This window comes from Eucalyptus grandis, chromosome 4, assembly GCF_016545825.1.
Source record: "Eucalyptus grandis isolate ANBG69807.140 chromosome 4, ASM1654582v1, whole genome shotgun sequence".
Taxonomy (NCBI): Eukaryota; Viridiplantae; Streptophyta; class Magnoliopsida; order Myrtales; family Myrtaceae; genus Eucalyptus; species Eucalyptus grandis.
Genome location: NC_052615.1, coordinates 19,525,831 through 19,541,092, shown reverse-complemented (window position 1 = coordinate 19,541,092; position 15,262 = coordinate 19,525,831). Strand labels below are relative to the sequence as shown.

Here is a 15,262-nt window from a genome sequence, read left to right as displayed (position 1 = left end):
TCTCTCTCTCTCTGGGTCGATTGGTCTTCATTGAACTGGGGAACGAGGTGTCTGTGCACTCCCTAACGCAGGTCCAGAAGTCATTGATCTCATCCAAGCGTGGCGTATGAAATTAACGGATTTCTGGTGTATCACTGTCATAAATCAGAGTTGACTTTTTAGTTTTTTGACTCACAGAATCTTCCAAGGAAGCCAGGAATTCAACAAGTGCTGAAAAAAGAGGATGAAGGCTGTGGTGATAACTAGTGAAGGTGGACCAGAAGTTCTCAGGATTCAAGAAGTGGGAGACCCAGAGATCAAAGAAGATGAGGTGCTGATCAGAGTGTCGGCTTCGGCATTGAACTTAGGCGACACATATCAAAGGCAAGGCCTTTATCCTCCTCCACCAGGATTGAGCACATACCTGGGTCTTGAATGCTCTGGTGTCGTACAAGCCGTCGGCAAGAATGTCTCTCATTGGAGAATCGGAGATCAGGTGATTTTTCGATTTGGCCAATGAATTTTGCTTTTAGTACTGTGATCCTATCTGTTTGTTCAATGAGAGCATAGTCTTGCCTGTTTGGGTGATTCATGAAATTATTAATTGTTCACAAAGGATAATGAATGTTTTAAAAGATGCTTAATTGTGTACAGTGTCTCTGAGGAAAAGTTATTTCTGTAGGCGAGGTTTGATGCATTAAATAGGTGATTGATCCAAGCGGTGTCGCTCATAAAATCATGACCACTGAAATGGTGATATCATTCCTTGTTCTGACCCGAAGTCCAGAAAAATTACAAGCAGGAACCCGAAAGCCAGAAAAAGATCTGCAATTTTTCCTGCGTTATCCATTTGAGGATTAGACAAAAGTTCATTATAAAGGATTTAAGACAAATTAAAAGAAGATATGAGCAAGACATGAGCAATGGCACTAATCATGATATTTATCAGGATGTGGGGATCGCAGGTTCGACTCCATTTTGGGTTAGAGCAAAATATTTTTCTTTGAAATGAATATGTGAAAAGTCTGTATCGCTATGGAGGGGTTTTTTCTCTCGCGCTCTAAATGGCGAGTTCATCCCTACCGAATGGGTAGCTTCAATCTTCATCTCCTTTCCATGTTTGAACTTTCGATTATGCTGTAATGGAAACCCACGAACCATCCTCCACTATCACTCACTCGGTTTTTCCAGATTCTGCAATACTACACCCACATATTAAAACCCTAAAACCCCGTTTCTTACAAGCTGCGATGAAAACCCACGAATCATCATCCACTATAACTCACTCGGTTTTTCCCAGTTTCTGCAATACTCCATCCAAAGATTAAAACCCTAATAAACCCATTTCATACTCTTAAGCCGATCGAATCCTCATGCGGAGAAATCAAATAGATATTTCCCATCCTCTCCCCCATTATTACTTGCCCGAAAATCCACAGTAACCCTAAACAAATCCCCGACCAAAAACCCCTTCGAGTCCTCATTTAGATATACCCGCAGATCCGAGCTCCCTTCAATCAATTTTGGTAACGACCCCTCGCTGTTTCCAAATAGTTAAGCCAGCCAGCGCAATTTGCAGACGGAAAATGGCAGATCAGAATGAGGAAGAGAGGCGAGTTGCGGCTCTTTGCAGAAGCCTTGGAAATTTATGGTTCGAAGAAGATGTTGTGGAGATAAAAGGTGATATTCCTGACGAAAAACTATCTGAATGCCGCAAAACTTTGTTTGGGAAATTTTATACTAATCCGAATGCGAACTTTACTGCTTTCCTCAATACAATGAAAAGGGTGTGGAGAGTTGATAATGTTACCTGCACTGTTCTTGAACCGGGTACTACTCCTTCTCCTTCCAATCTGAAGCTCAGAAACAAAGAGTTTTCGACATGAGGCCTTGGTCTTTCTCTAGTCATTTATTAGTATTACAACAATGTGATCCCTATACTCCTGAATTATGCTATGATTTTACACACTGCAAATTTTGGGTGCAATTCTACGGGCTCCCTTATGGAAGAGTGACTTATGATGTCATAAGAGATATAGCTGTGAAATTGGGCGAAGTGATCGAGGTGAAAATAGAAACAAAAGGAAATAGCAAATACAAGTTCGGTAAGGCCAGAATCAAGCTGGATCTAGAGAAGCCACTGAAGACCGGAGTCCTAGTAAATTTGGAGAAAAAGAGGCTGTGGGTTGAATTCAAATATGAACGACTCCCACACTACTGTTATTCGTGTGGAAAGATTGGGCATTATGCCACATTTTGCAGAGAAATACCCAATGAGAAATCGGGGTTAGCAGATAACTTACCGGGAAGGTTTGGCCAATGGTTAAAAGCATAAGTTCGTCAACTCAGCCCGTATGGGAAGATATTTTATGGAAAACAAGAGATAATACCAGAGGACGTAGAGAGTGTGCCCGAGATGCCTATCTATGCAAATCCTGAAATAGGTAAGAACCAGCAAGAGCAAAATTCAGAACAAGCTTTAGCCATCTGTGGGCAGGATAATGCAGAACAGCACTTTAATAAGGAGAACATACACTCATATCAGCCCATAGAAATGCTATTAATGGAGGAGCGAGGGCCACAGAAGAGAGGAAGCAGCTGTATTGATGCAGAGTCAGAAATGATTCTATATGATGAACAAATGAAGGAGGCGGCGATGGCTGTAGAAGAGATAATATCAGAGGAAGAGCGGTTGGGGAAATCTAAAACTTGAATTTCAAAGGCATCAAATACGAAAAAAGGCAACCGCTTTTGCCCGTATGGTGCACAATCTTCAAAAACTCAGGTTTTGGACACGACACAGTTGGTGGAAACCCCTATCCATGTGATGGAGAAGTCTAAACAGTGGGCTTTGGTGGCTAGTCTTAATAAGCCACCGGATCATCCATGAAGCTATTAAGCTGGAATTGTCAGGGGTTAGGCACACCCTTGACAATTCAAGCCCTGAGGTTCCTAGCGACCCAGGAAAGGCCCAGTGTTATTTTCTTAATGGAGACAAAAAAATCAAGAACAAAAGGTGCAATGCATACGAAGAAGGCTGAGATACAAAAATAGTTTTGTGGTGAATCCAGAAGGAATTGCAGGGGGATTAGCATTGTTCTGGGATGATCAAGTAGAGTTATTTATGGACTCTTGGTCAAAAAGCCATATTAATGCCCAATGTGTACTTAAAGAAACCCAACAGCGAATGCATATTACCTTTGTACATGCCTCTAATGAGTTTCAAGAAAGAGTGGTGTTATGGGGGGATCTATACAGAAATAGCACTAGAAACCATTTACCATGGCTTTGCTTGGGGGATTTCAATGAAATACTATACCATTGGGAAAAAGTGGGCAAGAAGAGGGCAGAAACTTACAGACTTACTGCATTCAGGGACTTCCTTCTACAATGCTCCTTAATGGATTTGGAGAGCAAGGGTTGCGCATTCACCTGGAAAAATAACAGAACAGGGGAGCATTTAGTCAAGAAGCAGCTAGATAGAGCATTATGTGATATAGAATGGAGGATAGCACACCCCAATGCCGAATGTACAGCTCTACCTGCCATTGGGTCGGACCACAGCTCACTACTAGTATCTTTAAACGTACGAAGGAAGAGGAAAAGGAGAGCTTTCAGATATGAGGCATTTTGGTCTGAAAATGAGGAGTGTGGGAAACTCGTTAGAACTACTTGAGCTGAATTGGGACATCAAAACTTGTGTATGGTGGAAATATTGCAGATAGTGGCACAAAAACTCGAAATTTGGAGTAAATAGAGGCTATATAATGCAAAAACCAGAATTAATGAGCTGAAGCATGATTTACAAAGATTGATAAACGCTCTGGAGACGGAACAAGAAAGTGAGACAGCAAAGCAGATAACTCGGGAAATTGAACAACTATGGCAACAAGAGGAGATGTATGGTATGCGCTCAAGGATTTCATGGCTTAAATGGGGAGATAGAAACACAAATTTTTCATGCAACCACTATCCAGAGGAGATCTAGAAACATAATTACCTTGCTGAAAAATGATGAAGATGAATGGGTGAAAGAGGAAGAGCCCTTAAAGGAGATAACAACAGCATTCTTCAAAAAACTTGTACACTTCAGTGGGGACACGTAATTTTCAACCTGTCATACAACAAATTCCAGCTTCAGTTGATGAAAACATGAACCCGAGGTTTGTTGAACCAGTCACAATGGAGGAAATCACAGCTGCAATGCAACAACTAGGGGCCACTAAGGCTCCTGGACCAGACGAACTGAATGGATTATTCTATCGAACCCATTGGACATCTATCAGCCATGATATATTCGAGAGAAGTGCAGCATTTTTTTGAGACAGGTTACCTAAACCCCGATCTAAACAGAACATTAATCTCTCTTATCCCCAAAATCCCAAATCCCGAAAAGATCAAACAGTTTCGGCCAATTAGCCTATGTAATTTCGCTTATAAAATAATATCTAAGGTGATGACCAATAGGCTCAAGCCTATGCTACCAAGCATTATTGCAGAGGAACAGAGTGCTTTTGTGGGGGGAAGACAGATTCAAGACAATATCCTGATGGTGCAAGAAGTACTCCATAAGCTGCGAATTCGAGAGAGAAAACGTAAATTGCAAGCGGTGTTAAAGCTGGACATGAAAAAGGCCTATGATCGCATTGAATGGGATTTTCTCCGAGAATGCTTGCTAAAAATGGGTTTCTGTGAGAAGTGGGTGCAATGGGTGCAGCAGTGTGTGTCAACGGTCTCCTTTAGCATAAATTTTAATGGCGAACCTCAGCCTTTCTTCAAGCCTACATGAGGACTAAGACAAGGTGATCCTTTATCCCCGTATCTCTTTATTCTAGTGGTCAATGTCCTCTCACAATTGATGAAACAAGCTGTTGAAGATGGTACAATTCAGGGGGATAAAGCTTAACAAAGGCTCGTCCTACTCTATCCCATTTGCTATTTGCGGATGACTCCATATTTTTCCTCAATGGCACTATTTTAGAATGTCAAAATTTAGCAGAAATACTACATCGTTATTGTTTTGCGTCAAGACAGGCCATAAATCTGAACAAATCAGGTATATTCTTCAGCAAGAGCTGCCCGAGGAGACTAAGAATTAATATGGCAGAAGAGTTGAGGGTCCCAGAAATAGACAAAACAGGGAAGTACCTTGGTATTCCCTCGGATTGGGGAGGATCTAAAGAAGATGTTTTCGCTTGGATTTTGGCTTAAGTGAATAAGAAATTAGAAAGCTGGAAGGAGAATTTGCTAACTAAAGCAGGAAAAGAAATACTAATTAAATCGATGGTGCAGGCTATTCCTCAATACGCAATGTCTATATTCAAGATCCCGGTGTCTGCTGGGATTCATTGGAAGAAATGGGAGACTCCGAAGCTTAGGAAAGATGAAGGAGGGCTTGGCTTTAAGAACTTTCTAGCTTTTAATGTGGCAATGCTAGGAAAGCAAGCATGGAGGGTTTCGCAGCGACCTAACTCTTTATTGAGTAGACTAATGAAGGGCTTATACTACCCAAAGTGTGATTTCTGGAAGGCTGGAATAGGATCAAGACCCTCGTGGGGATGGCGAAGCATTTGTCGCGACCTTCTCGAATTTTTTTTTTGAATGTGAATTATTCGAAAGGGCTAATGGATTGCTAAGTCCTAAGACTTGGCATGGACCCTCCCAAGTCCTACCAATCGCGACTTAATGTTAATAAATTAATCTATTTAAACATGCAATTGTATTCAATTTGGAGCCGCCACTAACCAATTAGGGTTGGTTAGAAACCCAAGTAAAGTATGGAAGAATACTTTACTTTTTGCGAGCCGAGATTCGGTAGGTCTGGGGACATGATTACGCTAGATTAGTCTAACGCCCTTTCGGTACCTTTTTATTTTAATTTCAAAAAAATATTTTGCAGGCAATGTTCATTAATTTGAACTTAAGCTACTAACATGCAAATGGTGGTCATGCGGGTGCACAATCAATAACATAACATTCAATAAAAAAATGTTAATAAAAATGCATGCCCTAAACATGATTTCTAAATGACATGACACCTAATTTTTCTTTTTCTTTTTTTTTAAAATGTTAATTATATGTAATCTTAATCTAAATTTGATATGCATGAGTTTTACTTTAATGACATATGGGATGCAATTCATGTGACATAATTTAAATAATTACAATATGTGTGCAATCTAATTTACATAACCTTAAATATGCATGTGCTATATGATATGAGATGTATGACGTGAATTCATACGCATGTTCTTTTTATGATTTTTTTTTAATGATTTTTTATTACACATATGCAACCTATACTAACAATGATGACATGAAATAGGATTAATTATGAACTAGCCTATTAACTAAATAAATGACTTTTGTGTTTTTTTTAATATGACTTAATAATTCTTATTTAAAAAATAACATAATGATGGAATACTAATCTTTGGCTTTTTTTTTTTTTATTAAAAAAAACTACATGATGAGAATATTAAAACATTAATCTATGACCCACTAACTAGAGTGCAACATGTGGTGTGATTTATATGACCTAAATAACATTTTTATTTCTTTTTTTTTGTTTTATTAAAGGAAAATCATCCTAATTCTAAATGAATCTTACAAAATGCAAAGCTTTAAATATGAAATGCATATGGACCTAAGTATTTAAATTCTAGATATGCATAATATGTGAGGAGCAAATAATGATGACGCACCAAAATATAATTCATCAATGTATATCAATGACATATATTTTAACGCAAGTCAATAATGCAAAAGCAAACCATAAATTTGTCATAAAAAGTTGAAATAATAAAAATTTAACCCGCTGTCTCGCAGTTCAATATTTTTGATTATCATGGCTTAATATGACAAATTTCCTAATCAGATAATAAAAATAAATCAAAATAAATCAAGTTAGAATAAAAACAAAACATGAAATCAAATATAAAAATTCACCTAGTCTAACTCACGGTTGACTTGAAGAAATGGCAAGGAAGCAGTAATGGCTGAGCTGCGATGGTGGTTCGCCAAGGGTGATGGGTCCTGGTGGCCGGAGTTGGGGCTGTCCGTCGAAGGTCCGGTGAGGTAGACCTGCAACAAAACGGGGGAGGACCTCGGGCAGAATGAAGGTGCAGCGAAGACAGCAGCACGTCGTCGGTCACAACAGCAAAGGTGCTCGGGTTCGGGCGCGACTGAGCAGGCGGAGGCGGCGTCGGGGTCCCGTTGCAAAGGCACGGTGCTACACGTCGAGGGGCAGAGCCGGCAGGATGATGATGGCGGAGGAGGACATTGGGCGCTGCAGGCTGGCGTCACGGGAGGAGACTGAGCAGTTGCGGCAGCAGTGGTCGTTGCAGCAGGCGTCGGGAGCGAGGTCTCAAGCAGTGACGGCGGCGTTGGGCACTGGGGATGCAGCTTCGGTGCGCGGCGGCACGGCAAGGCGACAGTGGGCAGCAGGGGTGCAGCTTCAGCAAATGCCGGTGAGGGAAATCGGCTTCGCGACAGGGAAGGAGGTGTCACGGGCTTCGGCTGCAGGCGGTGTTGGTGTGGTGAGCAAGTACCCGGCTCCGACTACAGGGCGGCGAACGGCACAGGGGACGAGCAGGGATGCTCGTATGACGACTAATGCAGCGAGCGTCGACGGACTGTGGAGTTGCAGACGTTGCTGATGCGGAGGCGACCAGCGACTCGAGATCATGCAGGCCGTGGGTCGGCTGCAGTGGTGACAGATGCGAGCGGAGCAGGGTGGCTCCGGTGTTCGCGGACGAGCGTTGCGGGCGTGAAACAGAAGCGGAAATGGCCGTCGCAACTGGGCGGAGCAGAATCGAAGCCGGCAGGAAGAAGGTGGAGGCGGAAACGGCAGAAGGAAGAAGGTGATGAACAGTAAATGTCCAATCACCTTTTTCCTTTTGCTTTCTTTTACTTTTCCCCCTTTCTTTCCTTTTTTGTGTTTCTCTCCTTCTCCTTCTCTCGAGGACTCCACGGACGGCTCCTTCTCTCCCTTCATTTTCTTCTTTTCTTACTTTTCTCTCTCACCTGACACTCTCTCACTTGTCTCTCTCACTCTCTACCGAAAACCTCCCCCATTCACTTTCTGCCACTGTACTTCTTCTCTTTTTCTCTTCAATTTGCTATTTTTTTCTTGGACGAACAATAAAGAGAAGCTCCCTTAACAACAGAATTTTTTGCTCTGAATTTTTTCGAATTCCTCCTCTTAAACCGAAGCCTCGGCTTCTCTATTTATAGAGGAAAAAACTCCAGTTCGTTTTTGCAGGTGAAGATTTTCCGATATTCACTCATCTTCTCAACAAAAAAATGGCTCCAAAATTCAAACGGTTGTTGAGTTTTTTTTTTTTAAATTCAAAATGAGGAGATTTGTTCAACAATCAAATGTTTTATTATTCAAAAGAATATTCAAAATTTCCCTCCAAAAACCGAATGCTCTATTTTTTAATTTCTAAAAAGCTAAATTAGGTGTCAACAAGCATCATTGCGGGAAGGGATTCTATATCTCCAAATGTTATGTGGTCTGTTGGTAATGGTCAGAAAATTTTGGTGAGGGAAGATAAAATGGCTAAGAAGCGGAATTATTGGAGACCCGGCGGCGAGAGATGAGCCAGAGAAGGTGGGTGAACTCATAGAACAGAGGAGTCGCACGTGGAATGAAACAAAGATCCAAATGATGTTTGATGAACCAAGGGTGACGGAGATTCTAGCTACACCTATTGGTCTACCCTCAACAGCAGATACATTAGTATGGATGCAAACTAAATCTGGAGCATATACAGTAAAGAGCGGCTACTTGACTACAAGAGATAACGCGGCAACCCCACACCACAACAAAGCCTCATCCTCTCACCAAACACAACCGGGCCTATGGAAACATATTTGGCGCTCAAACATTCTACCTAAAGTAAGGCTATTCCTCTGGAACGCATGCCAAAACGCATTACCTACAGTGGAAAATTTATACCGGAGAAGAATCTTACCTGACCCACTTTGCCCCATATGCCAAAAAGAAGCCGAGACCATCGAACATACACTGCTGTTATGTCCATGGACAGCTAAAATCTGGCAAGACAACTCGCTGCAAATCAAGATCAGCAGGTTAGGTTTAACAAGGTTGGATGAATGGTTGCATATTCAGAAAGAGAATGCTCAAAGCGCAGCAAAGTTCAACAAAATCGCAACAACCTTGTGGTGTATATGGCAAGACCGAAATCACTACATCTTCGAAGGAAAAGCCCTGCAACCGAAACATAATCTATATAGATCAGCGGCTCTCCAAGCAAACTTCGAAATCTGGAACAAGAGGACAGCCACGGAGAAACTGCGAGAGGATCACATGCACTGGTGGAAACCCCCGCCCCCCGACTCACTCCGAGCAAACATAGACGCCTCCTTTGTCCAGCACGAAGCCGCGTCAGCTAACCTGGCCGAGAACGAGGAGTACCGAAAACAGGGCAGCCATCGCCTGCATATGCAGAGACTCACGGGGACGCCTAATCGATGGCTTCTCCAAAACAGTGGAGGCAATCTCGGCGGAACAAGCAAAAGCGATCTCCCTCTTGGAAACCCTAATTTTTCTCTCCAGCCGCACAAACAGAAGATGGGAAGTACATTCGACTATCTAACGCTCGTGCGGGGAGTTCTGAACGAAGAGGAAGTGAACTGGAAGCTGTTGCCAACTGTGGACCGGATCAAAGACAAGTTAAAAGAGTTTAAGGGCTTTTCCTTGGCCCATTGCAGCAGAGAGGCAAACAAGCCCGCGGACTGGATTGCAAAAGCCCAACGCGAGAACTCCCTCCCTAGTAATTGGGTAATCCATCCCCCTACAGCCTTATCCGATTTAATATGCGCTGATGCTTTTGATGTAAATACTCCGAACTTTCCGAGTTAAATGAAGAATCATCGTATTTTCGACAAAAAAAAAAAAAAATGAATATGTGAAAATTTGATCCGCTGCATTTCAGTTCATTCCAGAATTTGTGACCCAGATGTGATTTATTTGGATGGCTTAACTACAGGTTTGTGCTCTTCTCAGCGGGGGAGGATATGCTAAGAAAGTCGCTGTACCAGAGGGACAAGTGCTTCCGGTTCCACCAGGCATCTCTGTCACAGATGCGGCGAGTTTGCCGGAGGTGGCATGCACCGTTTGGTCCACCACTTTCATGATGAGTAGGCTCTCCGCAGGAGAAACATTCTTGGTAACTTTTCTCAGCTTGCTTGTCCAATCAATTGGTGTATCATCCAGAACTTTTGACTATTATACTTAGTTAAAGCATCTAATTTCCGGTAATTTTTCATCATCTCTTCGTTTACTCTTAATCTTCGCTAAGTTTGGTGAAGCGACTATAGCAGCTCTTTTGTTATTTTCACTTCAGCAAAGTTCATCAGTCCTTGTATCGTCAAATCGGTACAATCCGTTCTTTAATAGAAATCGAGTGCAAAAGTGTCCAATGTTGTAGTGTTTTTTTCTTTTCTTTTTTTGATACTCAAAAACCTTGTACAGCTGGCAACCGGCGGGTAAATTCTGGAGTGACGCTAGCGGATGACTCACCACCCCGATGTCGCGCTTAAGATCCCGTGCGACCCACGGAATTCAAACTCCTCTGTCCTGAGTAGATGTTATGGGAGTTTTTATCCAGCTAGGCCACCGCAGGCGATGGTAATGTTGTAGTGTGTTTCCATTATGCTTTTGCCTAAATGAGTCTCTTGTGCACAAATGACTACATAAGCTGTGAACTGATGCCTTACAACGTCTAGGTTCATGGAGGTTCCAGCGGAATTGGCACATTCGCGATTCAAATAGCAAAGTACCATGGTGCCCGAGTCTTTGTCACAGCAAATACATCAAGATTTTGTTTTCGCAAATTGATTGTACGAGTTTAATACTTGCTGATCTATCTTCAGCATTTCTTAACGCCAGGTAGTCAGGAAAAGTTAGCTGCTTGCAAGGATCTCGGAGATGACGTATGCATCAATTACGAGACTGAGGACTTTGTTGCGCGGGTAAAGGAAGAAACAGAACAGAAAGGTATACAACGTGTTGTAAATCGGCGTCGCAGCGGAAGTGGATCGAAATTTTGCAATTATATCGGGAGCTATAGAAATCGATCAAAATAAAATGAGGAACAAGAAAAGAAAAGGACACTAGAAATTTACGTGGTTCGGTCCGAATGTCGGAACCTACGTCCACGGGGATAGTTAGCAAATCAATCCACTATAAATCGGAAAATTACAGGATTATAATCACACATGCACTCAAGTGTTTCCCAGCCCTACTTTATACCCAATACTCATGGTGTTTAACAACTCAACTCACTCACTGGACTCGACTTCCGCACAAACCTCCCGGAGCTCAAGCCTCTCTCTCTCTCTCGAGCTCTTTTGCTCTCGCTCACACTCTGCATCTTCCGACGTCTTCTCCTTTTAGCGAGGAGGGCAGAAAGACAGGACAAAAATGAAAATAAATGGCCTCATTAAATGCCGCACAGGCGCCCACAAGACAAGCCCACAATCGGCACCGACGCCCACCATATTTTTAAGCATGCGTGCAGATCGTGCATGTGCATGGGCACGCATTTAATGAGGCAGAAGAGAGTCAACAAACGTGTGCCATTGATCCGTGAAATGAGGTGGGCCGCAGTCTTCAAATTTCTTGTTCCCGGAGAGAAGCAAACGTAAAGGAGTCTTCTTCATGCGTCTTCTTCATGCGTCTTCTTCATGCATTTGCAGCAGGTGGTGGGTCCTTTATTTAATGCAGAAGATTGTGGATGGCTTCCTTTTTCGGCAGAAGGCAATCTCTCTTCTCTGACTTTGCTTGCGTGCTTGAAGAATTTAAAACCCCATGCAGCTTTCTTTGGCTTCTTCCTTCTACGCATACGCATGAAGAGATGGGATTAATGCCGGAACAAAATGCGAAGACATCACAAAGTCTCCCTGAACTTTGTTATTCGGCCAGACTTATGCGTATTAATCTAACGGGCTCAAACTTGAGACACAATATAACACAACGCCCCCTTCTAATTGTAATTTCCTTTGCCTCCACGCTCAAAGAGTTCTTATCATTTGCATGACGTCTTTCTGATTCATTAAAGATTCGAGATTTTCTTAAACAGCTATGCATGTATTAGTGCAACTTCAACATATGATGATATCACCCAAAAAGCAGTATGTGGAGTAATCACGTTGATTTCTTCCTTTTATAACTCAGATTTCTTACAACATTTTCAAGATATTAGTCTGCAAACGATATTCTGGCAAGATACTCGTGTTTTGCTAGTGTAATTGTGCAGAAGGCTTGCTACTAAGAAACTGCTTCTATAGCAGGGGTCGATGTCATTCTGGTTTGCGTCGGAGCATCCTACTTACAGAGAAACCTCGATTGCTTGAATTTCGATGGGAGGCTCTTCATCATCGGTTTTCTGAGCGGAGTAGCAGCACAGGTCGATCTGACAGTCCAAGGTACAGAAACCACTATATTTTTTACCGGATTCTAACATCAGTCTTCTTGGGTTTCTGGTCATTATGTGAACCAACATTAGCGCTCTATTATGGTTAATTTCAGTTCATAAGTAGTCTCTAATGCATGTATCATTTGAAAGAGGGGACCTCACCTTATAGAAAAAGAAACTTCTCTGCAAGTGGAGTTGCATTCGCTTTTTTTCCTTCTGCAGAACAGACATTGTCCCCCTTTTTGTGTCGCTTGTATACAATTTTACGATGGTATTGTTATGCATTTGTAGCCGCTGGCCTGCGATACAGAAGTCCAGAAAATAAAGCTGCGATCGTGAAGGAGGTCGAGCAGAATGTTCGGCCAGCAGTCGCAGAAGGCAAGGTGAAGCCTGTGGTTTACAAGTGTTTCTCTCTATCCGAAGCAGGGAAGCGCACCGGCTCATTGAGAGTAGCAAACACATTGGCAAGATACTGCTCCTTCCCTGATGTCGCAGCACATGTGCAAGTGATTTGAAAACAGCATCCGGATACAAGCTTCTTAAACAATTGTTACTGTACCATCAGCGTCAGTGAACATGACAAATTTGTGTTGAAGTTGAGAGGTGGGTGGCCACTTGTGATGGAATTATGAACATAATAATGATTTAACGTGCCCTTTGCAACACCTGCTTTCGTGTTTGGAACAACAGATCCACTCATCGCACCGATCTCATTGCAGAAGAAACTGGACAAGTGATTTGTGAAAGTGTTCCTTCTCAATGTTGAAATGGATAGAAAGTTACACAAGCTGTTGGCTTCGATGATCCTCAAGAGCTGCCGTTTTTGCATCATCGAACACATATACCAAAAGGGCATAAGAAAAGAGTGTTGTTACAAGCAACTTTTATAGCATTGTATGTTTTGCCCCGTTGGATACACAATTCATATGATATAAACATGAAAAACACTAGTTCATCAAAACCTACCTGCAACCTTTAAAGTCAATCTATGCAACGGTTGAGAGACCTTATCTGTCAATCGCAAACATCAAAAATAAATTCCCTCGGCACAGTCATAGTCGGCCAAAACCTATGAAACAGGACATACAAGCATGAACATCCAGTACTGTCGCTTTCTTCTGTTTTTCTTTTCTGAGAAAAAATAAAGTCATTTCATGTCAAGAATTGAAATGAAATGGAGAGGAAGACCGTAATTTTTGTATTTTTGTATATTTTCTTGTACACGGGTCACTACTCTATTTGAAATACAAGAGTATAGTGTAAGACAAGAAAGAAATAAATGAAAATATACAATGATTCTAATTCATATTTTACCAAGTCAATTACTGATTAAATGGATCAATCATTGATACTCAGGATTGGTATCTCCTAAGATATCAAACCAAATCTCCAACACTCCCCCTTAAGCTGGTGGCCTATATATATCGAGGACACCTAGCTTGCTTAATAGATATGTATGTTGTCTTTGGTATAATGGCTTGGTAAAGATATTTGCAGGTTGCTCTGTAGTCCCTATTCCTTTTGTTGTGATGATCCCTTCTCGAATCTTGTCTCGAGTGAAATGACAATCAACCTCTATATGCTTAGTCCTCTCATGAAAAACTGGATTGGCTACTAACTTGAGTGCAACATCATTGTTGCAAAATAATTCACTGGGTCCATCGACTCGCACTCCAAGATCCGCAAGCAATCCCCATATCAAGATTATTTCGCAAATAGTCTTTGCCATAGCCCGATATTCTGATTTTGCTAATGATAGTGATACGGTTGACTGCTTCTTTGTTTTCCATGAGATAAGAGATTTTCCCAATTTGATACAAAAACCAGTGATGGACATTCTCGTCATTAGACAAGTGGCATAATCCGTATCACAATATGCCATTATCTTCATATCGCAATCTCGAGATAGAAAAATACCAAGTCCTGGGCATCCTTTCAAGTATTTCGCCACCTTAAAGGCTACATTCATATGGGGCTGCTTTGGCTTGTGCACGAATTGACTAAGTATTTGCATAGCATAGCATATATCCGGTCTTGTCATCGTGAGATAAATCAATTTTCAAACAAGCCGTTGATATTCTAATGGATCCTCAAGTAATGAATCCTCAATGGAAGAAGATGAGCTCGAATCATATTCATATGTGGTCAACTTTGCATTCTGCTCAATCGGGATAACTGCTGGTTTGCATCTTGACAATCCCGCTTCAGAAACTATTTCCAAAATGAACTTCTTTGGTTGAGGGATATTCCTTTGTCAAATCGAGCTATCTCAATACCGAGAAAATACTTTGGAGATCCCAAGTCTTTGATATGAAAAGTAGAATGTAGATAGCTTTTGAATTTTGCAATAGCCAGTTCATCATTCCCCATGATAAGAATGTCGTCAACATATATTAAGAGATAAATTGATGAAGTACCTTCAGTCCATGTGAATAGGGCATAAACATGTCTGGAATGCTGAAATCCTACGTTGGTTAGTGCAGCAGTGAACTTAGCATACCATTGCCTAGAAGCCTGTTGAGTACATACAGGGATTTGCAAAGACGATACACACGAGACTCCCCCTGCCTGCGTAATCCCTGTGGAAGCTCCATATAGATCTCTTCATCTAGATCTCCATGTAAGAAAGCATTATGGACATCAATTTGGTGCAACTGCCAATTGCGAAAAGCAGCAATGGACAAGAAAGAGCGAACGGTGACTTCTTTGGCCACGGGAGAGAATGTTTCATGATAATCGAAGCCTTCCCATTCCGTGAATCCTTTTGCGACCAAATGAGCCTTGTATCGCCCAATGGATCCATCTGCCTTAAATTTGATTTTATAAACCCATTTGAA

At 41.8% G+C, this 15,262-nt stretch overlaps 1 pseudogene; it reads left to right on the top strand.

Annotated features, from left to right (window-relative positions):
* The first annotated feature begins 223 nt into the window (after positions 1-223).
* Positions 224-12,955, top strand: LOC120292445 (annotated as a pseudogene).
* Positions 12,956-15,262: the final 2,307 nt, after the last annotated feature.